At 47.7% G+C, this 27,865-nt stretch overlaps 1 protein-coding gene across 2 annotated transcripts in view; it reads left to right on the top strand.

The window, feature by feature from the left end:
* The first annotated feature begins 5,500 nt into the window (after positions 1–5,500).
* CTBP2 (C-terminal binding protein 2) overlaps positions 5,501–27,865 on the top strand; it is a 133,618-nt gene continuing 111,253 nt past the window's right edge. Inside the window, exon 1 of one of the 2 annotated variants that reach the window (XM_038141525.1) lies at positions 5,501–5,618. The gene's annotated coding sequence lies outside the window, so the exon portion shown is untranslated. Of the gene's footprint in view, positions 5,619–5,731; positions 5,755–27,865 lie in introns of those variants that run through there. The other variant, XM_038141528.1, reaches the window with a different exon arrangement.

Here is a 27,865-nt window from a genome sequence, read left to right as displayed (position 1 = left end):
CAGTAATACATTAACACGAGGTCATAGCCTGACAATCCTCCTCAGGCACCGTAACCAGTGCTGCCACAAACCCAGCCCTGCTCCTTCCTCCCACCGCAGCCTCTCTGGCATGAGCATGTGTCCCACGAGGCTGAAGGCAGAACCAGCCTGGGCAGCAGATCCAGCGGAAAATAAGCCTTTTTTGTTGTTGTTGTTGTTTTTTTCACTCCCCCCCTCTTTCCCAGGATGAGCGTTCAGCTGGATCCATTCCCTGATCCACTTCACCTTGCAGCTGCACAAGTGCTGGTGCTGGCAGCAGGAGGAGGCAGGGAGGGCTGGGAGCGCGTGGCCGGGGCCCAGAGGAGCCAACTGCTCCTGGAGGCACTTGCAGCAGCAGCTGAGCACAAACCACTTTTTTTTTTTTAGTGGGCTTGGTTTTCTTTCAAAACTAGGGAGATCTGAGAGAGTTTCTGCCCAGGCTGCAAATAACTCACATGTTCTGAAGCAGAAGCTCAAAGTCCAGCGTGACCCTGCAGCAGGACGTCACCAGGGATGTGCAAGTCCTGCTCCTGGAGGCAGAGGGCAGGAAGGGCAGGACAGAGCAAGATTTGGGGTCTCAGGACCCTTATGGAGCACACTGACCACTCACAGCAGTGTGGGATCACAGATGGGGACCCAGCGCCTCAAGCACCAAGGCAGCAAGAGTACAAATGGGGGTCATCTCCCATAAGGAATCCACTTGAGATACTCCCATGGAATACTGAGAACTGTTATTCCTGGCAGCTTCCACACTGAAACCTGCCTTGGTGGTTTCTTTTTTATGATGACAAGCAAGATTCACTGCGCTTTTAAACCAGAAAGAAGAAGAAAAAAAAAAAAGATAAATGCATCTACCCTTCTTTCCCTGGGCTCCCACCAAGAGCTTGTGGCATGAATGAGTTCTTTTCACTTGTATTAAGTTACTGTTATGGTATGAAACTCCAAGCCTGGGTTGAAAACCTTTTAAATGTGTAAAAAATAGTGTTACAGTAATTAAATTCTAAAAATTGATCCTAAAATGGAGAGGGAAGCTGCTGATCTAAGATGATACACTGCCTTTAAGGGTAATTTTTTTCTACCAGTGCAATCCCTCACACTGGATGACATCCTTACAGTAAATAATATAAAAAGTGCTGTGAACCATCCTCCTAATGAACTTGCTTTCACAAGACTGATACCAAATATTGGAATTTTGGCTCCCCACTAAAAGTAATTGTTTTTGATGGTGCTTATACACCCGTGTCAGTCTGGTGTGAGATCAAAACTATGAGGAAAAACAACCCTTCTTCTAATTTCTCAGGTCCAGAACAGTTAACCAAATATGATTTGGAACAAATCCATCTCTGGTTTGCATCAATCACAGGAGTGAATGAAGGATGTGCTTCTTTTAACACACGTTCAAGTTAAAACAGGGTGCTAATATTAAAAGTGGAGTATGTGGGAAAATAAATCAGTCCATTTCTCCATTTCTCCAAATTTACAATCACAAAAGCCTTTAAGGAAAATGCCTTGCTGTATTCATATTCATGCTTATTGGAGTTGTATTACAGGCAGATGCACCAAACTCTCGACTTACCTTTCTAGAAAACAAGTGTTTCCTGCCACCCATTTGTAAAAAAACCATGAGCACCTTCTCAATTATTGTAATGATTATCCATTAGAACTTAGCTAGCATATCTGCTCCAAACCAGTTCCCTTTTAAAAACTGGTAAAAAATAAATGGGGTATTGATGTTGGTGCTGGATACTCGGTGTTCCTCACGTCCAAATCCCATTTCTAACGATCAAAATGCGGCTCAGAAGGATCCAGGCAGGATGTGTGTCTGCCTGTTCCTGCCTAGCACCGAGTAACTAAGTTGCACAAACACTTGGAGCAGTAAAATAACTGGTCTATTCTAGTCAACAGATACTCTGAATCTGCAGGGAGAGAGATGCTGGCACTGGAATTTCTGCACTGAGAGTCATCCAGCTGAAGTCACCGCGACTCCTCGCGCTACATGAAAGCGACGCAGGAGCATCGTCTTTGCAGGATCAAGGCCCACATTTGCATCTGCAAATCAATGCTTTTATGAAAAGCAGGCTGTAAATTCTATTTATTAACATTATTTTTTCAGTTCCTCGAGCCGTAGCAGTGCAGCAGGAGGTGCTGCTCCCCGGCTGACGTGTCGGGGATGCGTAGAGGCAAAGTGTGACTGTGCTCCTGTTGGCAGAGCCTCGTGTGATGGGTGCTCAGCTGCTCGGAGCCAGCATGTGGGTCAGGAGACAATATCCCAACATCACCACTCCCCTGAATCCCCTGCCCAGGGAAAACAAGTCATCCACAAGAGAAGCATGTCATCCCTTACTAAAAATCATTACAAATTCATCAAACAGAACCAGCACAGACACAGGGGCTGCAAACTTTCTGTTACGTTTTAGTGAGTAAAGCTGCAACACTGGGTGAGCAGCATTGTTCCAGCAAGGGAGGTGAGCCCTGGCTGGCAGGGAAAAGAGGCATCCTGTAAATCCTGCACCCCAAACACCCAGTTCTCATACTGGAGGGAGTTGTGTAGGAAGTGCTTTTTTTTAAAGTTCATTTGATTTCACAAAAAATGAAATGCTGGAAGAACTTGGTCCCTAATTGTTACTAGGAACTTTTCAGTACAGCTACTGATAAATTAAAATAAATAGAACAGAGGAACAGCTTGGATTTGCTTTGCTGGCATCCCTCAGTGGCTACGTTTTCAGGACTATTTTTCTCCTAGCGGGGATTATCAGCACAGCCACCCCCAGTTAGTCCATAAGCTTGGGTGCCTCACAGATGTGTGGAACCTTCGTTTTCAGTAACAGCCTACTGCCTCAAACATCTGCCTAGAAGTTGGGTAAAAACCTGCAGGAAAGAGGCCAGAAGAGAGGTATGGTCTGTGCCACAGCAGAATAGCAGAACACAGCAGAACAACCCTCCTCTTGGGCTGTTAATTCTTCCACTTGTCCCAAAACTGCTGCTTCCAAGCTCTGGGAAGCCAAAACACCCCACTCTGAGCACACACTAAATTTTACACAAACCAGTGAGGCACTGAAGGAGCTAAAACTCCTTCAAGGTTGGACAGCAGCTGAATGGAAGTTTTAAAAGCTGCGATTTGAAGTTAAACCCCCGTCGTTCCAGGCCTCCCACTGAACCCACTGTGTATCTTCTTTCCGAGCATCTCATTACAAAGGCTATTTCACACTTGATGAATGTTCGATCGCAATCCAAATAGTTTGAAGAAAAATCCACATGCCTGAGGATTGCCCCCCGCTAAACTCGAAGACATGTAGCTTAAGAGCTTTCTCCTTTACAACCTGTAACCTAATTGCTCTGGTAATGAAATAATTATTTGTGTCTTTGGCCTCAACTTATGTCACTGCCTTTGTTTACATCATGAACTCAAGGTTATTTATTAGAAGCAATTGCTGTGTTCCTGCCCGGCACCCCCATACATTGTGTGTGGAATGTTTAACACAGCAAATTGGGTAAAGCAAAGAGAGAGTGGGGTTGTGGTGTAAAAAAATCCCCGCTGCAATGCCAGGGACAAGGCCTTGGTCAGTGCAAATCCCTCCATCCACTGCAGACCATGTCCCACGTGCAAAGGAGCTGCCCACAATATTTTGACAGTTAGCAGTGCTGCCGATGAAGGAAATCCAAGCAGTCCCAATAATACAGAAATTGTGATTTTCATGTTGAGGTTTCCTCCAGGCAAGCAGAGTTTTCCCTTTGGAGGGACTTTTGCCAAAGGGAAAAGTGAAGAATTAGATGCATCTTCCAGCTGAAAGCCGCTGGAATTTTGCTAAAATCTTCATGGAGGTGCCTTGGCTGTACCCACATCGTGCAGAGCCTGGGCATCACAGGGTTGCCACAGCTGTGGCCATCTCTGCACTGACACCGGGGAATCCTGGTGAGCAGAGGCCACGTGAGGCTCCAGCTTCTGCGGGACAGCGGCAGCAGCCCCCGGCAGCAGGTGCTGGGAGGACAAATGATGGACGTGGTGTAAACATCCACTGAGGACATACAACGTGCTCGTAAGAATCAAGATCTTTAGGCCCTTAACCGTGTAATTCCACCCACAAAAACCGAAGCTCGCTTATTTATTGTGATGGACAATTGAGCTGGTTCAAGGGTTTTATTAAAGTAGAAAAGGAATGTACTGTTTCCCAGGCCGATTGAGAAGCACGGGATAGATATAATGCAGGAGGCTCGATGATTATACAACAAAAAGATGGGATCACCACCTGCCCACATTCTTGTGATAAGCAGATGAAGAACGTCTGTCAAAACATTAATTCCCAAATCTACGGGGCTAATACGGCATACAAATACAAACAGATGCGCGCCGAGCGCGCTCTCGTTATCTCGCACCCAGCCGCGATCACACCGCGCTCGCAGCAAACCGGGGGACGCGGCAGCCCCTCGGCCTCGGGGATGCCACCGGCGCGGGCCGCGCATCCGCGCTGGCCTCTACCTCTATTCCCGGTGGCCTCTATCCGCCGGCCTCCCCGCATCCGCTGGGGCCGCGCTGCGGGGCCGGGATGCCGGGATGCGAGCGCGGCGCGGGGGCCGAGCCGGGCGTCCCCCGGGGCCGGAGCGGTGCCCGCGCTGCCGCGGAGCCGGGCCGGGCGCGCTGAGCGCGGGTGGCCGAACAAAGGCGGCCGCTGCTGCCCGCCCTCCCCGCCCCTCCGCCGAGCGCAACAGGCGCCGCGCCCCGCGGAGCCCCTTCCCCGCCCCCGGAGCCCCGCCGAGCCCCTGCCCTGCCCCGCACGGTCCCGCTGCCGGTCCCCACCCCCGGCGCCTCCCGCCGCCCCCCCCGCCCCTTCCTCGCTGCGTCTGTTTGTACTTTAGCTGATCCACTAATCCCCCGAGAGAGCCTATTTGTAGTGAAGAGTATCTATAGGGGGCGAGGCTGGTCCATGTGGGTTTGTGTCATTGGTTTGCAAGGAGAGACCCCGCCTATTGCCAAAAAAAAAAAAAAAAAAAAAAAAAAAAAAAAAGAAAAAAAAAAGAGAGAGAGAGAAAAAGAAGAGGGAAAAAAAAAAAAAAAAGCGAGGCAGTGAGAGCCTCTACCTCTCCTCGCTCTCCGCTCACCCAGCGTGGCGAGGGGGAGCGGCCGCTCCGCCCAACGCCGCCCGGGCACTTTCTGGCTTAAAAAAAAAAAAAAAAAAGAAAAAAACCCCACCAAAAAAAAAAAAAACAAAAAAAAAAAACAAAAAAAAAAAAAAAAAAAAAAAAAACCCAAAAAACACCCAAACAAAAAAAGAGGAAAAAATAAGCAGGAAAAAAAAAAAAGAGGAAGAAGGAAGGGGGGGGGGAAGAGCGGCCCTCCCCCCCAAGTTGTAATTAGCATCCTCTCCGCTGCTGCTGCGGGGCTCCGGTGCCCCCGTCCGCTCCCGGCGCGGCGGCGGGCGGAGCAGGAGAGCGGGGAAAGGGGGGGTGGGGGGGAAGGATTAAGTTTTTTTTTTTTTTTTTTGTGCGGTGTGCGAGCGGGTGGCGTTTTTAAGGTGGATCTCCGGCAAGCAGAGCCCGGCGGTGGATGCGGGAAGGGATGCGGCGGTGAAGAGCGGCGCGGGGCTGGCGGCGGCCGGGAGCAGGTAAGGGAGCGGCGGCGGCTGCGCTTCCCGGCGAGAAGGACAAGGGAAAAGCGAGGACATCTTTGCTTTAGTCAACCTCACCGGCGAGGGGGACAGAGGAAGCAAAAAAAAAAAAAAAAACCCCGAGGAGGGGAGGGTAGGTGGAAATGCGATGGTGGTGGGAGGCGGCCGCGCAAGTTGCGCGGGTGGGCGCGGAGCGGCGGGGTGAAGTGGGAAATCTTTTGTTGTGCCGGGCCCCGCATTGTTTACTTAGTGCCGAGAGCCGCCGACAACATCTGCCGGGGGATTAACGGGGCGGCGGCGGCAGGAAAGTTTGGGCAAGGGGGGAACCCCGCGGTGCGGCGCGGCCGATGCTCCGGGGGACGCGGAGCAGCCGCCGCCTTGCGCTGCGTTTATAATTTTTTTTTTTTTTTTGGGGGGGGGGGGGAATAGTGTATTTAGTTATTGCCTTTTTTTTTTTTTAATCTTAATTTTAGGTAGATTACTGGGGGGGAAAAATTGCTTCAGCATTTAAATTTTTTTTAATTTCAATTGTTTACAATTTATTTTATTGCTGCTGAATAACCGCGCTCGCCCCTCAGTCACTTAGCAACTCCGCACGCTTCTAACCCGCGGAGGTGCGCGGTGTCCGCGGGGCCGCGCCTCGCTCCCTCCCTCTCTCCCACCTTGTACCCCTCCGCCAGAGCTCGGAATAATTTCCCCGCTATTTATCTATTACATATATTTTCCCCCCGTCGATCTGGACATGTTAAGCCCTTCCCTGGTATCACTAGAATGGAAAAGCAGAGGGGGTGCGTGGATTTAGGCGCTGAGATTGTTCTTTTCACACCCCTCCGCTCCACGATAAAAAAAATAACATTTCCCACCCCCCAAACTTGCAGGACTTGCTGAGGGGGAAAGAATAGCCTTTTGTCCTGCCGAGGGACGTGCCCCCAAGGTAAATCCTGGCTGGAGCTTAGCGCCTGGTACTTCTCCGGGTCCCAGGGCTCTGGCTGTGCTGGGGAGGAGGAAAGTAGGAGATGGAGATCTCAAAGTAGTAGAAGTAATTTCTTCTTTCAGCTGCACTTCTCCGCTGCCTTTGAATTGCCTGCAATGAATGTACGTAGCTCTAATTGAAGTACTTTAATCATTCACACTTGATTAAGTATACCGTGACCAGAGGAGAGGAATACACACGGCTCCCCAGAACGGGAGGGATGGGATGACATTTTAATCCTGTGTTTTAAAAAACATTAGTGGAGCAGGGGAAGAAGCGATCGGCGGTGACGGCTCGGTGTAACGGCCCCTTGTTCCCGCACAGATGGTGGCTTTCCTTCGGGATGAAATCCCGGTTATTGCGGATATTTGGGGAGGGGGGAGGAAGAAAAGGCACGTACTTTTAGGTTTGTTTAAGCAGAGTGAGGAAAATAATGATAGACGAGATGCCTGGTGACAAAATGCTTTTGTTCCTGTTTCCATCAGTGCATAAGGGCGCCGACCTGCTTTAGCATTCTTTAAAGGTCTCTCTTTACCAAGGAAAATTGAAGACGGTCTCATTATAGGAGAGTGTGTTTGGAATACTATGAGGTATTTATGAATTCAGAGGTGATTGTTGGATCTCAGACATTTCAATTACGCATCCTCTAGTAAAGAAAAAAAAATTATTTGTAGCGATGTGTTCTGTAATCTGTTACTTCCATAAAGCTGATTTGTGCTCGAGCTCCGGAGCTGGCTGAGGGAATGGGTCCGTCCACGGGGCTCGAATCTTGAACAAGGATTTCTGTTCTCTGCCTCGCAAAACTTTCTGCTGCAGGGGCAGCCCCAAGTTCCCATAAAAGCGATTGTTTGGGAAACGTCAGCTATCGTCAGTATTTTTCTGGAAAATCTGGCGTTGTGAATGCAGGGTGGTATTTTTAGAAAAGAGCTTTTTATTTTTGGAGGCGTTTGTGAAACCCACCTGTTAGCCATTAGGGGGGACAGAGGTTGGCTTTCATCCTTAGCAAACCCGGGCGCATCTGGGGGCTGAGAGCTGTTCCTCACTTGATCCAAGCTCTCTCCAGTCACGGGCAATCAAAATATCTTTCCTTTTCAAAGTTACACCCAAGTGTTTCTAAAGCTGAACAGAAAATAAGGTAGTTCAGTCAGAGTGGTGGCACTCTCCTGTGTTTAGCAACATGGATTGCAGGAGCATTTGGCTTTTCCTTTCTCTCGTAGAATTTCAGACTGAGATGCTGCTTCCCTGGTCCAGGGTTTTATTGTCAGTTTTATAGGGTACGAATCACAGATGATGTTTTCTTGCTGTCAGCTTTCCCTCTTTTTTAAGGTAGTTTTTCAGCCCATGTGGATCTGGGGGCTTGGCTGGCAGGGTGGCTCCGGAGCTCGATGACCCATGGAGCTGCCACCCCAGAGCCCTTTTGCTGACAGCTCCCTCTCATCCCCCAACTCCTCCGAGGGCAGAGTTGTGCCCTTTTTCCACTCCTGCTTTTCCTGGATGGAAAACACTCACAGGAATTTCCTCACAGCAAGAGCTGTAGCACAGAGTGTCATCTTTAACTCTGGCATTTCAGTACACAGATTTGTGACTAGGGTCTGGTGATAATATTCCTTGTATCAGAAAAAACATCAGCCTCAAAGTATGAGGTCCCAGGCATGAGCTGGAAGTAACATACTGAAGCCTTTGGCCAGAAAAGTTGATTTATCCATCAGGCTGGCTGCAGTTCAAATAAAACTTCTTCAGTTCAGCTGACTCTGGCAAGACTGAAATCTACTAATAAAAAAACCCCTGAATCTGGGTTTGCCCAACCATTTGGAAAAGGTAGGTTAATTTTCCCTGGGTGTTTTGGGCTGTTTACTAGCTGTGGGAATTGAAAGAGGCTTCATGTTTAAAGCAGAAGAAATGGAAAAGCTGCTGGGAACACAGCACTGGCAGTTGACAAGTGTTTTGTTAAGATCTGGTGGATGGTGCTGTCCCATAAAACCCGATGGGTGTCACATTTACTCCTCACACACATCTAGTGAGGGTTCCTGTCTTTGCTTTGTGTTTTGGTTGCACTAAGTTAAAGAAGTAAAGAGTGGAGTTTCTGGTGATCAGCTTTTCAGTTTGGGCTGATGACTTACACCTGCCCTAGAAATTGGGTTTTTTTTCAGATCCCTCTGTCCAGCTGTAAGGATGTTTAGATTATGGACTCTGAAAGGAGAAATGATCAGGTCTCACAGCTGAATTAAAGACCAGGGGGAGGGAGTGCAAGACGATTTTTAGGGTCCCCTCTTGCAGGGAGCACTGAAACTTTGGAGGGGAGGTTTTGGCAAGTCACTGCTGGTTTTGCTCTGCTTACTGGGATAACAGGATTGCTTTAGGCAGGAATTGGTATTTTCTCCATTGCTGTTTGTGGTGCTGGAAGATGCAACTTCAAATGCAGTTTGAAGAACTAGAACTACACCCAGTATGAGGATGGAATTCTAGAATGTAGTTTGTCATGGTCAGATATGCCTGGGCCACCTGTCATTCCTTGTGCCATGTTCCCATAGTTGGGGTTTTCCCCCTCCTTCTCCTTTGCCAAAGGAAACATGATAAGATTTAGGTGAAAGGATGAAAAATGTCAGGTCCATCCTCTGCAGCAACAAGGTCTTGGAAACCAGATCTTCTCATTGTACCACCCACGTGTTTTCTCCTTCTGCTCTGCCCCATCGTGGTGAGGAGTCTGGGATTTTGGCATTTTACCAGGGAGTCACCACATAACATTCTGTGTGAAGTCAGCAGGAGTTTTGGTGACAGAGCACAGAAGAATCAGTGTCACTTGTTCAGTTCTACAATGGTGCTTTATAAGTGTGCTCTCCCCTTTCTTGCACCATGAACCCCAGAGATTTTTTTTAAGAACCAGCAATAAACATCTGGAGCTTTTTAGTTTTTGTTTCTCCTCTCTGAGCTGATAATACAGGTGGAGCACTGGAATTTGCTTTTTGTTGGACTTGCTCTGGGTGAGGGGGGAGCATGGTGGTGCTGTGTGGGAAGGTTGTGGGAGCCCTCCTGCCAAAGCTTGGGTTTTGGTTTTGTTTTTTTTTTTCCTCTGTAATGTTTTCATAGAATCGCAGAATGGTTTGATTTGGAAGGGACCTTAAAGCTCATACCCCTGCCATGGGGAGAGACACTTTCCATTACACCAGGTAGCTCAAAACTCCACCCAGCTTTGCCTTAAACTCTTCCTGGGATATGCTGTGATTTATTAGAGCCTGATTATATGATTTGGAACTTCCATGAGATTATTGGAAGGAACTACAGCTGGATTAGTTTGAGGGGAAAAAAAATGTGTGGTGGAACCAGAGATTTGCACCTGCATGATCTGAAAGTCAGTGTGGCTGGGATGGAGTTTGCTTTGCCTGGTCCGAGGTCTGTAATGGTGTCCTGTGTCAGGAGAAGCGTGGTGAAGAGTGGTTTTGGGGGAAAACATCAAAGCTGTGGTGCTGCAGAGGACGCCCCAAAGTGCTGTGTGTGTGTCACTGCCTCTGTTCCCACTGCTGGTGTGATTCTGGGTGTTTCACATGTTTTATCCAGCAGGGAGATGAGTGTAGCTCCCAGGGTGTTGATCTCAGACCCCTGCAGCAGCTGTGGCAGGGCTCAGCATGGTTGGAACCAGCTTTGATGGACCCACCAACCCTTCCCTGAGGTCACTGAGGCTGCTGCCTGGTGGGGTTGCCAGTTTTGGGGTTTTTTTTATGGGATTTTTTGCCCATCCTGAAATCCCAGCCAGGAGCAAAGCATGCTCTGTGGGATCCTGGATGCTCATCCCTGCTCTGTGGTTTTCCCAGGGGAAGGCAGTCCCTGGAATCCCTTTTAGGGTCCCTGTGCTCCACAGCTGGCAGGAGCTGTGTGTCCATGCATGCCTGGGTTATTTTGGATAATTCAGCCTCGTTTTTCACATACGTGGTCTTCCAGGGTGGACCAAGGTAGGCATCTTGATAGGCATCCATAAAGCCCCATCTGTTCTGAGACTTTATGGAAGATTCAAATAAAACCTGAGTTACTTGAATGCATCAGTTGTAGATTTTAATTATTAATGATTTGCCCCTCCAGCCCTATCTGGCAGTGATTTCATGTGTCCTTTAGGCCAATAAAAAACAGTGGTCCTGTAACTGCCCTGCTTCTTCCTGGGCTCCTTTCCATCCCTCCTGATGGAATTAGGTTTTATATAGTTTAAATAAACCTGCCTGGTTGTTGAATTTCGGGCTCTGCTTCCCCCAGGTGCTCTCCACCAGCAGCTGGAGCAGTGTAAGATTAGGAGGGATCTTTGCCACCACAGTGGCCAAATCCCAGCATTTTTTGGGCCCAGGTGTAGAGTTCAGGGTTCCTTGGCTGGGAGTTTTTTGAGGTGCTGTAGGGACCTGCTGGAGCTGATTTCCACAGGAGTTGTGCTGCAGTTGCTCCTGTGTACATTCACTTGTGCAATGTTGACAGACACTCAGCCACTGTTTCTGTGCAACAACACACACCAATTATTACAGAAATAGACCCCTGAAGCAGGCTCGGAGGGAAAACGTGGGGATTACAGACACAATATTTACAAGGAGCCAAGTCTTTAATGAGACCAGGAATAATGCAGATGGATTCTCTGTTGCTAAATATAACAGATATGTAATGGATGCTGTCTATCTTCTTTTTTTTTTTTTCTTTTTTTTTTTTAGTGATCCATTCACACTGAAAAAAGAGGAGTTTGTGTGCTGAAGAGCTTGGCACAAAATTGTGGGATATTCCAAAAGTAGCCTGGCTTTTGGTTATTGCTGTAATGACTACAAATGTGTGGCTCTGCAAGGTGTGAGTGACCCTGGCTGGGAGCGTGGATGAGCCCCTTTGAAATGCTGATGGCCTTTGGCAGAGTAACAGGTGTACAAGGAGTGCAGGACTGGCCCCGACAGAGGCAGAGGGAAGAGATGGAAATTTGTAAATCCTGTAGCTGCCATGCAGCGGGTGCTGTGCTGGAGCTGGTAACATCATTGTTGGGGTAGAAAATGAGCAAAACCAGCAATGAGTGCCAGGGCTGGTCCCTGTGCAGGCAGTGGGTGTCTCACCCTGGGGTGTGATGGGCTCTGCAGGGTGTGGGGAATGTCCTTTGTTGGTGTTAGCTGCAGCGAAAACCCTGCAAATAAATTCCCTTTTAAAAAACAGCTGAGGCCAAATGTAAGAGATGCTGGTGATACCTGTAGAGTTGTCATAGAGTGTTAAGTTTTTTGTCATTTTGATGTTGAAAACCAGGTTTTCAATGAGAGGGGATGTTGGAAGGAACCAGTACATTAAGTAAAGTAATTAAGCTAAATAGTAGATGTTACATTTAAAAGTTGAGAGCCTTAAGCTTTGCTGTGATTAGTTGTGGATGAAATTAATTTCAATTCAATATGTGGACAAAACCCTTTTTCATTAGATTTCATGTTCTCATGGTTCTTAGAAGTTTCATGATCTGCAGCACAAGCTCATGCAGATTTTTTATTTGTCACTTGTTTGAGCTCTTCCTTTTTTTCGTACAAAAATGGTACAGTGCAACATCAAACCTGGAACTGGGGTGTCCCAAAGCTTAAAACTGGAATACCTGTGCTAACTTTAGCTTCACCCTTTGCTGGGGTGAGATCTCGCTCTGGTCTAGCCACAGGCAGTGAGGTTGTGCCCACGGGTTTTTGTTGTGGTTGTTTCTGCAAAAAACTCAGTTGAATGATGTGTCAGGAGGGAGAATCTGGCCAGGTGTCTCTGCTTGTCTGTTCCACCTTCGCCCATTCCCCTCCCAGCTGCGGCTCTGGGTTTTTTAAGGTGCTGGCTGCCAAATTGGAGTGCTCCAGCTCAGTCCATGTCTGCACATCCAAGTGCCTGAGAGGGGAATCAGTAGCAAAAAAAACCAGAAATCAGAGCTTGAGGGAAAAGGATGCAGAAACTGTGCCTGGCAGTGATGAGAACAACCAACAGTTCTGTAAGATATTAGAAACAAAACTGGGTTACCACATGAGGTTGGTAGAAAAATCATAAATATTACACTTTTTGATGGGGAAAAATAATGATATGTTTAGTCCCTGTGAATGTTGTCCTGGAAGTGAACATTGAGCAGTCACTGCTGTAGTCAGACCTTTGGGCTCCAGCCCTGGTGCCTCTCATTGAGGAGGCTTACAGAGCTAACTGAGCCAGTAATGTGTAGTTTTTAGTAAGTCTTGGGCTGCTGAAGAATTCCTGTGAACTGTGGCAGTGCTCACCTTGTGTTATACTAGAAAAGCAGGAAATGGGCCAGCCTGAGCACCACAGACCTGTCAGCTCCACGTGAGTCCTGGGCAAGCATTCTGAGGATGTATTGGATGATGGAGGCAGGGTGGTGATGCACTCAGGTCCCATTGGCATGGGTTTAGGGGCAGCACATCCTTGAGAACCAACTTTTCTTTTTTCACTTAAATACCTCGTGAATGGGATTGATAAAAGGAACTGAGGAGGGTTTGTTCCTTAAAACTCGGCAAGAAATGCAGCTTGGTACAGCAGCACTCTTTGGACTGGGGATGTGCAGAACAACTGGCCGAGCCCCAGCAGCGTGCCAGCTCTCAAAATCTGGTGGTAAAACCAAGAATAATTTCCAAACACCCCTTCCAGAAGCCTCCCTGGACACTCATTTTTGTCCTCACGATGCCTAATGTTTGAGCAAGCTGTGTTAAGGCAGAGAGTCACCGCAGCTGGGGCTTGAAATGTCACCAAGGCTGGGAGAGTGGTAAATAACAAACAGGAGTGACTGCTGGTGACAGCAATTTGTATTGCTTGGCTACAAGCAGGTAATATTTCTCAGATGGCCAACTGTAAATTCCTCTATTTCAGAGCAAACAAGTCGGGCTGTAGCTCCAGGATGCTGTCTGGAGAAATCATGTCTTCGTGGGGCAGCGAGGAGGCACGAGCCAGCACCACTAAGATGATATTATGGCCAAAGGTCTTGTGTGCTCCTGGTCTGTGCTGGCAGGTGGCTGCCAGGCTGGGGGAGGGACGTGGCAGCCACCCTGTCCCTGCTGCCTGTCCAGGAGAGGCTGGGCAGGGCTGTGGGAATGCCAAAGGAGCCAGGAAGGGATGCAGGGAAGCGGCCAGGACCTCTGTCTGCCTGACTTATCCAGGAGAATGTTGGAAGGTAAATTAATTAAAGGAATTAGTGTTGTCACCGGAAAAATAAATGGAGTAATAAGGAGTTCTTGGGTTTAGCAGGCAGAGTTTTAACAAGACCTGAAAGCTGGAAGGTGAAGCCAGAAGAATAGAGCAAAGGTCTGTGGTTTCAGCACTGATGATGGTGGAAGAGGCTCCTGAGGGTGCCGGTGATTTCTCCACCTCTGGAAATGCCAAGTTCAGGCATGTTTGCTCACTGGAGTGAGTGAGGCTCAAGCAGGGATTGATTTAGGTAAGTTAGTGTGCAGCATATCAGGCTGGGAAATCACAGGGGTCTCTTCTGACCTCAGAATCCATGAAAGCCCATCCTTTAAATGAGAGCATCGAGGGATTTGCAGATCCCAAGCAGCAGCATGGCAGATTTTCTTCCAGAGGGTGACTTGCAGAGAGGAGACTTCTGTCTGGAGGGGGAGATTGCAGAGTGGGACCTTGAGGAAAGATGGTAGGTTCTTCATTTCCCACCATTTCTCTAAAGAATGCTTTGTATCTGCCACAGGAATGAGTTACCTCTGTGCCAGCACTAGGTACTTGAGAAGTTCACAGGGACAGTATTGGTCCATTTTGTGGCTAATGCCTGGGTCAGGTGAGAGTTAATTTAGGTGCAGCATTCCTTTTTGTGATAGTCATTTGCTGTATCTAATTGTGCAGAATTTAGTCAAGCTCCCAGCCAGCTCTTGATGGTCATGGTACATCAGAAATTACTCTGTCCCTGGTGAGAAACCTGTGAGCAGAAGAGTGAAAACTGATCAAAACACATCAAGTTCAGATTTATTTAAGCATTAGTTGTACATGGTTGGGGTAGTGGTGGGTACAAAAGCAATGTGTTTGTGGGCATGTTTATTTTTATTTTGCAGTGGGAATATCCAGCTGGATGTTTGCAGGTTTACTCTGCTTTTGGGTGAGTTTGCAGGTGGGTCTGCCCATCTCATCCATCATTCATGGGTGGGGTCTGTGGGATTGCTGGGCTCTGCTCTGTGTGGTGCTTGAGTGTGCAGGAGCTGTTCTGGCAGGAACATTGTTTCATATCCCTTCTGTATGTGTGTATATCTGTATATCTCCAACTGTATATCTACCCCTGTATCTATGCAGAGGGGTCTACCATTTCTATCTCAATTTAAAAAATATATATATACAGAGGTCTATATCTGCTGGGTTTACGCTGGCTTTTTAGGTTTGGAAGTCAAATATGTTAAAAAACAGTGGCAAAGAAAACAAGGAGTGGAAAAATGTCAAACTGACAATGTTGATTGGGTTATTTGGCTTCTTGAGGTGTCCCTGTGCTGTCTGATCTCTGGGAGAGGAACTCTGGAGCAAAGCAGGAATTTGTTGGTGCAGCTAAAAGCAGGACAGTGAGATGGGCTCGCATGGTAGCACAGCCTGGGCTAATGCTGTGAATCAAGGACATTTAGATGTTTGGCTTTGTATGATTTAGTTTAAACAAACAAACATTAATCTCATTACTCAAGCAAATGAAATAAACCTTTAAGGCACTTAAACGGTGCCGATGGTAGGCGTCTGTCAGAGCAGCGAGACCCATTTCTGTGCAGGGCATCTCCTCCTGCGAGTAACTTACTCCTGGGTGTAAGTGCTCACAGCATGGGCTGCTGGAAGGGTCCCACAGCTGCTCCTGAGCTGAACCCACAGGGATCATCAGTCCGGCTCCTGGCCCTGCAGACACTCCAACAATGCCACCCTGAACCTGAGAGCTTGTCCAAACCCAGCCCTATGGCTGTGCCCGTTCCCTGGGGAGCCTGTTCAGTGCCCCGCCACCCTGTGGGGGAAGAACCCTCTCCTGATACCCAACCTAAACCTCTCCCAGCACATCCTCCTGCAGTTTGGGAGCGGCATTGGCCTGGCTGGCAGAGCCAGGGGCACAGAAGGTGAGAGGTTTTGCTGCCAAGCACCAGGCACTGCTCCCCGTGCTGGCATGAGTCAGCCACGTCGCTGTGTTACTTCTTCATCCTTTCATTATAAGAGATGGGATTGCAAAGGTCCTTGTGGGGAATGTAATAAACCCCTAATGCTGTCACACAGAGCCATGTTTTCCTGTGTGCCACGTCCTTCCATCGCTCTCAGACTGTAATGGATGTGACAAACCTCAGCCTGGAGACGTTGGGGATTTTCTTTTTAAGTGTCCTGTGGACTGCACTTTCTTTAGAGGAGAATATAAGAATTTTATTAACTTGGACGTGCCAAGCTAGCCCAGGAATTTTCTGCTGTCTTTCAGCTGGATTTGTTTGGGCTTTGGTTAGGCAGGGAAATGACTGAACTACATGTCATGTTTATAAGATCAAGAGTACCTTGCTATTTTCACAGAGATCTCTTAATAGAGATTAAACACAAAATAAAGCAGAATGCATCAACAGTGTTATTCCCATAAGCAATATTGTAACTTGTATGCAGTGTAATTATATTTTGTACACTTGCCAATTAAGCAGTTACGCTTTAGAGAAAAATTACTTTCAAGAGATGGAAGAAAAGTATTGCAGTAAATCAAATAAAATATACATGTGTTAGAGGGTTTTGTGCATGCTGCTGAAATGTTAAAATTTCCTGCTGTGTTCAGGTTGTGGTGTGCATAATGATGTTCTGTGTCCAGTAGCTTTTTCGGGACTTGAAAATAGCAGATAGAAGAAAAAAAAAAAGGCATGAAAAATACATTGCTTCCTGAGCTGGATACATACCACCTAAAGCTGAGATGTTCAGTGGGTCCTGACCTCCATCCTCTGTCCTGCTGAGCTCCTGCCAGGCCCCCTGCCCCACAGCAGCAGGAGTGTGATGCCAGCTGGGCAGGCACCCCCAGGTCAGGTCTGTGCACCCCACAGCTCATGGCCACTGCAGAGTCACTGCTGCTTCACAGACTCAGGGAGTCCCAGAATGGTTTGGGAGGGAAGGGAACTTAAAGATCACCCCTGCAATGGGCAGGGACACCTTCCACTGTCCCAGGCTGCTCCCAGCCTCAGCATCCAGCCTGGCCTTGGGCACTGCCAGGGATCCAGGGGCAGCCCCAGCTGCTCTGGGCACCCTGTGCCAGGGCTGCCCGCCCTCCCAGGGAACAGTTCCTTCCCAATATCCCATGTAAATGTCTCATCATCACCCCCATCTCCACCAGTGCTGTGGGATTACCAGGGTGCTCCAGGTTTCTGGCTGAGGTCAGAGCTCAGCAGCTCCAAAATCTCCCAGCCCCAGAGCCTGAAGGCCTTTTGTGTTCTGCTTTGTCTCCTCCAAATCCCATCTAACCCTGCTGTGCGTTTCCCTGGTACACCCTGTCTTTCCCTGTTGGCTGATGCAGAAGGAAAGGGCACTTGGAACAGCGTTTCCCTAACAAATTGATGTTTGGCTGTGAATTCAGAGGCCATCCTTTGGAATCTGAGATACCCTCAGCACTTAATACCTGCTCTAGGGAGTCGTGCAGGTGTTGGCTTGTGTGAGTGATGCCATGTTCATGTGCCACAAGGTAAGTGCCAAAACCCTGAAATAGCCTGCATGAAAGTGTAGCCAGAAACTCTGGTAATTCCCTGGGAATTACAGGAAACTCTGTAAAGTCATAAGGAAGTTACCAAGGTACTGATACTTGCTGAGCAGGCACAGAATCAGTCCAATAGCTGTTTAATTATTTTTCCTAATGTAAACTTTGTGCAAGGGAGTGTTAGGGAGTTAAAGCTGCTGATAGAAATGATACAAGCTTTTTTTTATTGCACTAAGAGGTCTTTATTTGAGGGTTTCAAAACATTTTGCAGAGCATCAGGTTAAATGAGCTGGCCGAGACTATGGTCAGCTTGGGCGGGGGCTTGGAGCAGCCTGGTCTAGTGGAAGGTGTCCCTGACCCTGGAAGGGGGTTGGAAGATGATCTTTAGACCCCTCCCAACCCAGACCATTCTGCAATTCCGTGTTGTCTGTCTAAAATGGATGAGAGCCCTGTGGCTCTTGCTCCCCATCAACTCTGGGAGCCTCTGTTCATGTAAGATCTCTTGTGTTTTTTCCTCTGAATCACTAAATGATCATTTTAATGTAGAAATCACAGCTTTTTTATAAAAATCATTTTCCATCATACAGAATTAGGAACATCTCACTTGAAATAAACAAATATATCAAAGTGAAAAAAAAACCCTCAGAAAACTCAGGTGAGGTCTGCTGGGAGGGAAGTGCTGCAGACCCTTCCTGAGTCGTGGCTGGTGGCCTGGTGACCATCCCTCCCTCGCTGAAACCATGGGATGGGTCAGGCTCTGGGATCTGTGCTGAGCTGCTCCTGCCTCCCTGCACCAACACAGGGCTGCAGCCTGGCCTTGGAAGGGTTTCCTCACCTTGTAGTGTGTGCTGTGGAGGGGAATTGTTTGTCAGCAGTTTAGTGGTGGTCCTCCTTGAAGGATACATCAGTGTTTGCAGTATAATCCCCTTTTACCTGAAGGGTTTAGCCAGCCAGAGCCTTGTCTCCTGTGATGTGCATCTTTCCCCAAACTAGCTAATTAAAAAAGAAAAAAAAACAAAACACTTTCCAGGTGGCTCTGCTGTCCCTTCCTGAGCTCTGCACCACACAAGCAGTCCTGTCGGTCAGACGAGGGAATCCAGGAGTTTGTTTTTGAGGTGTGGCTGCCTTGGTGAGGCACAGGCTGGCCCGGGGGTGCTGCTGGAGCTGTGTGAGCAGGGCTCTGCAGTGCCTGGCTCCCACACCTCAGGGTGTCCTGTCCTAGCTGGGAATGGCTCAGCCTGCCTGGCCTGGCTTACGGTTTCTCTGTTTCAAACCTGCACATTTTCAAAGGCTTACTGAAGGTGTTTGCGTGGAAAAACTTGTCATGGGGGTTTTGTTTAAAGACTACAAGATAAAGCAGTGAAATAAAATAAAATGATGCAGAGTAGGGTTACCAGCTGCCCTCCAGCTCTGTTTTCCTGGACCCTGCCTTGCAGCATCACATCCCCATATGGGTTGTGGCAGCTTCTGCCTTCCCCAGCTGTGCTCTGGGGAGGATGAGGATGTGCTTGGGCAGGCTACCACTCACCTGCTGGGATTGCTGTGGGATTCCATTCCCACTCCCACTGCATTTCCACTCCTGTGCTGGGTCACTTACCTCCTCCTCCCTGACCCTGTCCCTTTGATGGCGTCGGGGCTGTTGTTGCTCCCCTCCAGCCCTGTGCCTTTGCATCTTCAGGAGGCTGGCAGCCAAGGCAAGTTTATTTCTGGGGGTTTATTTTTAGCCTGATGCTGCTGGCCCTGCTGTTGGTGCTGGCCATCACTCCGTGATCCAATGGTGTGGAGCAGGGGTGATGCAGTGGGGCTCTGGCTGTGGGTGGGATTGTTCCCCTGGGGCATCATCCCTGACCTCCATCCCAGTGGGAATGACCACCAGGCTCTGTCACTGCCCACAGCAAGCAGGAGTGGTGGGGAAGTGCTGAAGTTTTGGAAGTGCTGAGGTTTGGAAGTGCTGAGGGCTACTCACAGGACAAACTGCAAATTTTGTGGAAGGTTAAATAAGTGTTCACCCCACATCGTCCTGTGTGTTTATGTTTTGTGAAGGTTTCTTGCCTTTCTACTGACTTTGTCACAGATTAATTCCTGGATTTATTCGTAGCTACATTCCTTCCAGCAAGTGTAGGGGAATTGTCCGGGTTCTAAAATCATCTATTTTTTTTTTTTATATCGTGCACTTCATTGCCTTGAAAACTGTACTATGAGTCATACTAATAAAAAGTGAATCTAAATTGGATTTGGCATAATTTTTTTTTTTTTACCAACGTAGCACAAAAAGGCCAAGATTCTGGTCAAGATGCAGGACTTTGCTCAAGAGTTTCTTTGTTGTAGCTTGGGTTTATCAATGGCTCATAACCTTTCCTCTTCTCTCCCACCATCCCAAGCCTCTCTGACAGTTTTAATTTGAGAAGAAATAAGCCAAGGTATGCTCTGAGCATGAGATGATTATCACAACAGAATAATTACGCTTGGGCACTTGATTTGATTTGTTAGCTGGAAAATTAGTCAGAAAGCAGAGAAGAAAAATGAATGCATTGTTGACTGCAGGAAGTTATTTATGAGTTTTTACTTATGTTTAAAGGAATTCCCCCTGTGACTTAAGTAGCAGTGCGATTTACGGCCTCTCACTTTGGCTAGCTGAATAAATAAATAGAATAGAGACAGGAGGAATAAGATGAAATGGTACCAGGTTTGGTGGGTGTAAAGTTTCTGTTGTGGAATGCAGGAAGCGATGGCTTTCAAAAACCCAACTGAACAAATCAACAGAAATAATGCCCGTGTTGCATCAGAAGAACAAGATCCCAGCATGTTTTGCATTAATTACGTTGTGGCAGGAGAAATGCTCATGTCCTCACACACTCTGTATGGAGTTTGTGTTACGGTTCTGTCATTTCTTCCATAACTATCTCAAGGTATCATCCCTTCCATGGCTGCTTCCCCCATTCCTGCTTCCACCAATCAAGCCAACAGCATGATGCAGGAGGGAGGAGTGGTGTCTGTGGTGGACACCTAACCCCGAGAGCTGCTGGTGCTGTTCCTTGTGGTGGAGATGGAGGAGGATGGGGGTCTGCTGGCTTAGGAAACACTCCAGGAGTGAAGGGGCTGCGTGGAAGTGGGGACAGGTTTGGACAGGACCGACTCCTGCCGAGGGGACTCCGCAGTTGTCATTGGAAAGCTCATGCTGGGAATTCACAGAAAGCAGTCTGAGAGGAGTCAGTGTGTCTCCTGCTGCTGTCACAGCAGACATGGGGTTGATCTGGCCCCTCTGTGGCCCGGTCCTGAGATGTGTCTGTGTGCCCAGGTTGCTCATGTGACAAAGCAGAGCCTTCCCAAGGAGGCTTTTAGCACCAAGCGTGGTTATCACTTGACTGTTAAATCTTGTCACTCCATACTTGGTGTTTTTAAGTCGTGTCCTGGGTCAGCAGGGTGCAGTAAAGTGGAAATAAAGGCAAACCTCCTGCTCTGGCTCAGAAGAACGCTGGTGACGAGTGCGCTGATTCTGTCAGAGGAAATCAGGGATGTTCCTGCGCCTTGGAGCGGGGATGGGAGGCCAGGCTCCGCTCTCTGCCACGCTGCTGTGGTGATGCTGATTTACACCAGCTGCTGACATGCTCCAAAATTGTGTTTCAGAGTAGCTCAAATGTGGATCAGACTCGCTGTGCTTTTGGGAAGCCCACCACGCAGATCTCCTGCCTTTTCCAGGTGGCATGTCCTGCACTGTAGTGCTTGGGGAAAAATTCCAGACAGAAAGCAGCCTGCTGACATCTCCCAAGGCTGCCATTCATGAGTATTAAACCTTCAGGGACTGAAGGTGCTCTCCTCGGGGGAATGGCCTGCCTGCAAACGCTGCATGTACAGGGTTTGGTGGTTGGTTCCTCCACTCGTTCCTTGGAAAAGGAAGGGAGTCCTGCCTGAAGTCCAGACCAATTGTTTTTATGGATGAAACCTGTAGGAACACCTTATGGAAGTTTGGCAAGTAGTGTGGACTGCCTGAAGTTGATTTATGCATTAAGAAAGCTTAACTCTCGTGCTCCCCAGCAATCCAGAGGGATTGGTGGGTCTGGACTCCACAAACCAAGGGGGATTGACACATCCAACGCTGAGCTGTCCCATTTACATCTCAGGTGTTTGGTTGTTCTTGTGTTTGTGTGTTACCATGTATAAAAGCAGCTGGGTATGCTGAGAAGCAGAGACAGAACACAAATTCCTTGCTGTGCCTACCCTGCAGATGAGTGTTGGTCAAGGACCACTTGCCAAGTGCAAGGAATGGAAATAACACTGCCTCAGCTAGCTAAAAGACTCCTTGGTTTTTGTGGGGGCAGGAAAAATGGTTTGGATGGGATAGAGAAGGTGCTGTGCTCTCAGGTGCTGAATGCCCTCACCTGGGAAGATGATGCCGTGTCCTCCAAGGGTTCTATGAAGAAATGAGCTTCCCCATGTGGTGTGAGTTTATCCAGGCGTGGTGGCTGTCAGGCAGGATCTCCTCTGGTGGCCCAGCTCTCCTGGGTTCTGCAGGAGATGGGATTTAGGGGAGTGATGGAGGAGCTCTCAGGGGCAGTTTCTCATAGTTGAGAAACCCATGAAAATGGATGTGCTTTCCTACAGTGTTCATCTTTCCCTGGATGTATTGAAAGAATGTTTCTAACGCTGATCATCAGTGATGTGCCAGCAGAAGCTATTGACAGACCCATGAACCAGAGAGCAGCTGCTCACTGAGGGGCTGGGTATTGATATTTATGTCACGAGTTCCAAAGCTCATCTTTGGGAATCCCCAGAAATCTTGGTCACCCTTTGCAGTGGTTGGTGGAGGGAAGGAAGGGCACTGGTGGAAAATGACTTTGTTCCCCATCACAAGCTGAACCCACCAGTGTGGTTTTTTCCATGGTGGATGGGTAGGCATTGGAGGATTTTTAAGCACTGAGTATAAGCTTGAAGACAGCCAGATTTGGTGGAGATGGTGATTTATGTCACAGGGGCCCTGCTGAATTGGCTGTGCTGCTCACCAGAAGTTGACAGAACATTAAAATAAAATCTTTCTGCAACATGCAACAAATTCTCATCATTAAGGAGTAGCTGTTGGATATGTTGTGTTGAATAATTATAGAATACAAGGAAGATTTGATACAGGAATTGTAGTTTAATCTCCTGCTCTCCGTTACATTTTCCCTTTGGAGGTAGCAAGAAATGGGAGATATATTTTATTTTCCAGTTTGAATGTGCTTGATCAGGAGGGCCTTGCTTTTAGTGTTGCTTCACGGAGGAGAATTTACAGTGGGGATTTCCATTAATGCTAATGAGAGTTATTCCTGTGCACTTCACTGACCTGATGACAGAGGGGAAGAAATAATTATTAAATTCTTTGTCTTTTAAAAAAAATAAAATGACCCTAAAATGTCCAGTATGTCAGTGGGGAGCAACTGGGAATGGGAGCTGCCATCATTCCTGCCCTTGATCATTCACTGGTCAGGAAAGGGAAGGGAAAAACAATCCAGAAATGCATTCTAAGTGGGGTAAATAATGAATAATCTAAGGACTGATATTGTGATAATAAAACAAAACCTACAGGTTGCTCCTGTAAAGTTGGAAATGAGTTGCAGTAGGTTTTCTTTATGTGTATGATTAACACACTCTCCTATTTAAAGCCATTAGGGGTAGTGCTGCACTTGATTTAAAGTAAGTGCAGTTAATATTTTCGGTTATAAATTTCAGGCATGCTGGTAAGAAATCATCAAAAAGTACAATTCTTCATGTAGAGGGAGCACAAATCCATATTATTGCCCCTAGAGAAGAGGAGGTTCTTCTCCTGCAGCTGGTTGGGAAGGGCTGGTTGTGTGCTGGGGAATTAGAGCGAGCACAGAGTTAATGGGAGCTGTTGTGACACATCTTTTGTAGGGGAGTCTATCGAAAGGGAGTGAGGAAAGGGCTATACCTAATCAGTATAAATGTCAGTAGCATATTTTAATAAATTCTTGATTTTGCTTGGACTGTTTGCAATTGCATATTTAAAAGGAATCTGCCATCCCCTTTCGAAGGTATGTGACATTTAAAAGATCTGTAAAGAAGATTGGTTTGACAGCTTCAAATTACATTTGAAAGAGTTTTTTCCTTTCAAAACAGAAAATGAATACTTCCTATTCTAAATGTCACTGCAGAGACATAAACATGTTTAATCAAATTATATATTTAATTTATGTAAAATGTAATTTTTTATTCATGCAAGAGACTCACTTGTTACATTTATACCATCTCCGAAGCTTCAGAAAGTTGGTGAACTGATGAATCTCTTGAATAAATCACTGCTCAGCAGTTTTTCAGATCCTTCCAAAATAGCCTTTGGCTTCCTGTTGGCTCTCCCACATCCAGCTGGGGTTGCCATTCTGCCTTGATTAGCAGAGCTGAGGGGTTGGCTGGGTCTTTCCAGGGTGAAGGGAGCGACTCCCACAGAGGAGCTGGTGTGGTTGGAGTGCTGCTGGTGATGCACTTGCGTCCTCTTGCACGGTGATCGTGGTGAACCAAACTGACGAAGCTGCTGGGCCAAAGCTGTGAAGCTTCTCTCAGGGGAAGGGAGAAGCTGTAGGATGTGGTGCTCTGCACTTCAGCTTTCACAGCCTGTGTGTCAAGGGCAGATCTGTGAAGCAGCCCAGCAGGTCTCCAGGAGATGAGGGGCTCTGGCTGCTGGCAGGGAGCAGGGTGAGGAGCAGGGTGCTGCCTGGGCTGTGCTGCTGTGCAGGAGATCTCTGGAGCTGCTCCCTGCTGTCACAGTCATATTTTCTGAAAAATCCCTTTGCCCAGGATTTTGCTCCTGGGAAGCTGAGAAGCCTCAGAGAAAAAGGAAAACAACAATTATCTGATTTGCTTCTCCTGTGTTTTGTTCCTTTGGAATGTGTCTGGAGATTGTTTACCCACAGGTGATTGTTTCATTGGTTTCAAGGGAATTGTTTTGACTTTTTGGCCAATCAGGGCCAAGCTGTGCCAGGCTCTGGAAAGAGTCACGAGTTTTCATTATTGTCTTTTTAGCCTTCTGTCTGTATCCTTTCTGTATTCTTTAGTATAGTTTAGTTTAATATTCTTTTATATAATATAGTATCATAAAATAATAAATTATCCTTCCAAGAACATGGAGGCAGATTCATCATTCCTTCCATCGTCTGGGGACCCTGCAAATAAATACCCTGCTCATCTCTGCCCCTGCCAGCAGAGCCCCCCGGGCTGGGGCCAGCAGCGCATCCCAGCGCTTCCAGGGCAGGCTGCTTCGCAAGGAGAGACCTGGAGCAGTAATCCTGGGCAGGTCCCCAAAACAAAAGGGGACTGTTGTCCCAGCCTGCTGTCACCAGCTGTGTGTCATCAGCTGGTGTCACCCTGCTCAAGATGGATGGGCGTCCATCCACTGGCTTGGCTTTCCTGCAGAGAGAGGAAGCAGTTGAACAGGAATCAGTGTCAACAAACAGAACCAGGGAATTCAGTGATTTTGCTTTGTTCCTATTTCCACGTCTGCAAGCTGCATGGGTTTGCTGGGTAAATACACATGCTGCACTCATGCCTGGCCCAGAAAAGGTTGGGACTTGTGAGGTTGTACCTGCCTTGGAATGAATAGAGCAGGGCTTGGCGAACCTTTGAGGATGCCCTGTTGTGTTGCTGCTGTGTCTCTGGGGCACCAGGCAGCCTGTGGGTGAGCTGGAGGCTGCTGTGCAGGTTCTAAAAGCCAGGAGGGAGCTCAGAGTGTAGTCATGATTCTGGAAACCTCCTCTGAAGGGGGTCAGAGCAGGTCCTGCAGGCTCCTCTGCCGAGTCCTGAGCTGGCAGTGGAGCAGTTTCTGGAACACTGGCCTTGGGACACTGCCTTGGTTTATACAGCTCCAGTGGTGCCATCTTCTTCCATTTTTTGACTTCATCAAGAGCTACAGGTAGTAATTCTGGTTTAACTGTTCGCTGATTAGGGAAGAGCCACGGCACTGGGAGTTAACTGCAGCTCTCAGGCTGTGCACCACTGCCAGGCAGGTCCTGCTGGAGGGCAGACCTAGACTAACATAAAAGCTTGGGATACATCAGAAGGCAGAGTCTGATGATTTATTTGGTACATTCCTGTGTACTCTGAAAGGTGCACAGTGAGGGCAGAGCAAGCACACTCAGCATGGATGCTGGAGGAGAAAGCTCAGAAGCCTGATGGTCCTCAGGTAAATCCATCCTCTAGCAGGAAAACTTGCCAGGCATCGTTCACCTAAGATACCTCATGTTCTCAACATCTAAAACTTCTCAGTCCTCCTCGTGCTCCTGCAGTGTATTTGTATATAATTATTCATGTAGGACATGGCCAAGCCAGGGGACTTTAAATGAGAGTCGTAAATGAGTCCTGGAGACTGCTCCATGTAGACGTTGTGGCTGTCACAGCTCTGCCCATCAGGCCTCCCTCAAAAAGGGACAGTTTTCTTGGGTAAACACAAATATGTGAAAGAGTTTGCATCTTTCAGCTCTTTTTTTTTTTTTTTAATAGCAAGAGGGGTTGAGCGAATGAAGTGATATTGACAAAGCTATAATTTCACTAATTAGCCAGCTGTCATCTGTATGGAAAATGACAGGGAATATTTCTTTCCTGGTCTGTAGTTTACTTAGAAGGGAAAATCTGTCTCTCTGAAGATACACGGGAACTTTGAGTTTGCTGAAAGCATTGAACGTGTCAGACGGGGGAGGCATTTGATCCCTCAAAGTGTCCAAGGCCAGGCTGGATGGGGCAGGGAGCAGCTTGGTCTGGTTGAAGATGTCCCTCCTCACTGCAGGATGGGGTGGACTAAACAGCATTTAAAAATCCCTTCCAACCCAAACTCTTCTGTGATTCTACGTGCATTTTTTGAGATTCCAGAAGGAGCTCCTGAGTGCACCCCCAGCATTGGCCTGATACCAGAATGGTGCAGGAGATAAGAGAGGGGTTTTGCTTTGCACCCGCTGATGTAAAATTTCCTGATCCTGATTTTCTCCTTCCCCGGGGTTCTGAAAGCGCCTTACTCCAGGGTGAGGGACACCTGGCTGCCATGTGGCTGAAGGGTTTGTCCTCTGTGTCTATCCTTACATCAGTCTGGAACTGAAACTGAGGCTGGCCAGATGGATTCAGAGTGTATTTTGTATTTATATTTTGTTTCATTAAAAAGATAAAAATAAAAGCCTGGAAAATAGCTGTGTTTATAGTTCAGACACAGTAGATTGGTGTGGAGATTTTGGACAACACAGAGTAGCAAACAGAGATTTTCAGTGTATTCCCCCTTTATGTTGTAGGGGAAGTGCACAGTCTATAGTTTTTTTATTACCCATTTCACCATGAAATATGTTGCAACATTAAGTTGTATATTTCCATTGAAATATATGGCAGGAATAAAATTCCAGATAAAAGGTAACTATTTGACATTCTGTATAGTTGTTGTCATGCTGTTAAAATAACACATTGACTACTAACTTGATATGAGACAAAGATGAAGAGGAAGCTGTGTCAGCAGGAATTTCTGAGGAGCTCTGTAGTACCGACAGCACTGCTTTCCCTCACTGTCCCCTTCCCTTGGAACTGCAAAAGCAGAGCTTGCCCTCAAATATTAACATCCTGAGAACTTCAGTAAAATAATCCACCCAGCCTCTTTCAAAAGAAAATATACTCGCAGTACATTTCAGCAAAGTGTAATGTTTAAAATTTGTTTTCACCCTGCATGGGCTCTGCTGTAGAGAGTTTCAATCTAAAATTAGAAGAAAGTGGAGGCAAAGTGCAGTTAGCTGAGTTAATAAGATTTCATGAGATTGCAGTGCCTCACTGGCCAAAGCCCTAATGCTGGAGAGGGTAGGATTATCCCAGCTGAGTCAGCTAAATTAAAATAATTTTAATTTAATTTTTAATTTAATTTAGATGTTGCAGTATATATTTTATCCATCAGATATAATTGCTGTCTTTAAAGCTTTTGATGACCCCATCAATGGTCTTTGTCCCTTGTCAGGATGTGTCCTGCAGTTGCTGCACTCAGTGCAAAGCACCCATGGCAGAGGTTACACAGAGCAGCTGGGGCTGCCCCTGGATCCCTGGCAGTGCCCAAGGCCAGGCTGGACAGGGCTTGGAGCAGCCTGGGACAGTGGAGGGTGTCCCTGCCATGGCAGGGGTGGCACTGGATTATTTCCCGTTGTCCTGTGGTTCTATGAAGGGGCAGTGAGGACGGTACCAGGGGGAAGGCTGGCTCACCTTGCAGCCAGGCAGGTCAGGAAGCCCCTGCCAAGCCCTTTTGGCACCTCTGCCGTGGGAGCTGTGAGATTGGAGATCTCCAGCACTATTTCCAAGGTGATTCTCTATTAAAATACCATTGAAAGTCCTCAGGGACTAACTGGCAGGTAATGGTGCACTGCCCCAGCAGAAGTGCTGCTTTCTCTGATCCTTTGGCCATCCCATGCTGGTGGTGGCAGGAGCCACCCTGAGCTGTGCCAGCATCATTCTTTTGGCAGCTTGGAATGTTCTGTCCTACCCACAGCCTGTGCATCCCACTGTGTGTGCCCTCCTATGAGCATGTCCCCAGAGTGTCACCCCCTGCCACTGCCCATTTCTGGGATGATAGGTGTGTGTCCTGCTATGAGCATGTCCCCAGAGTGTCACCCCCTGCCACTGCCCATTTCTGGG

The sequence above is a fragment of the Motacilla alba genome, chromosome 6, assembly GCF_015832195.1.
Source record: "Motacilla alba alba isolate MOTALB_02 chromosome 6, Motacilla_alba_V1.0_pri, whole genome shotgun sequence".
NCBI classification, from domain to species: Eukaryota; Metazoa; Chordata; class Aves; order Passeriformes; family Motacillidae; genus Motacilla; species Motacilla alba.
Note: the sequence above shows the minus strand (reverse complement) of the source record. Positions and strands in the feature narration are given on the sequence as shown.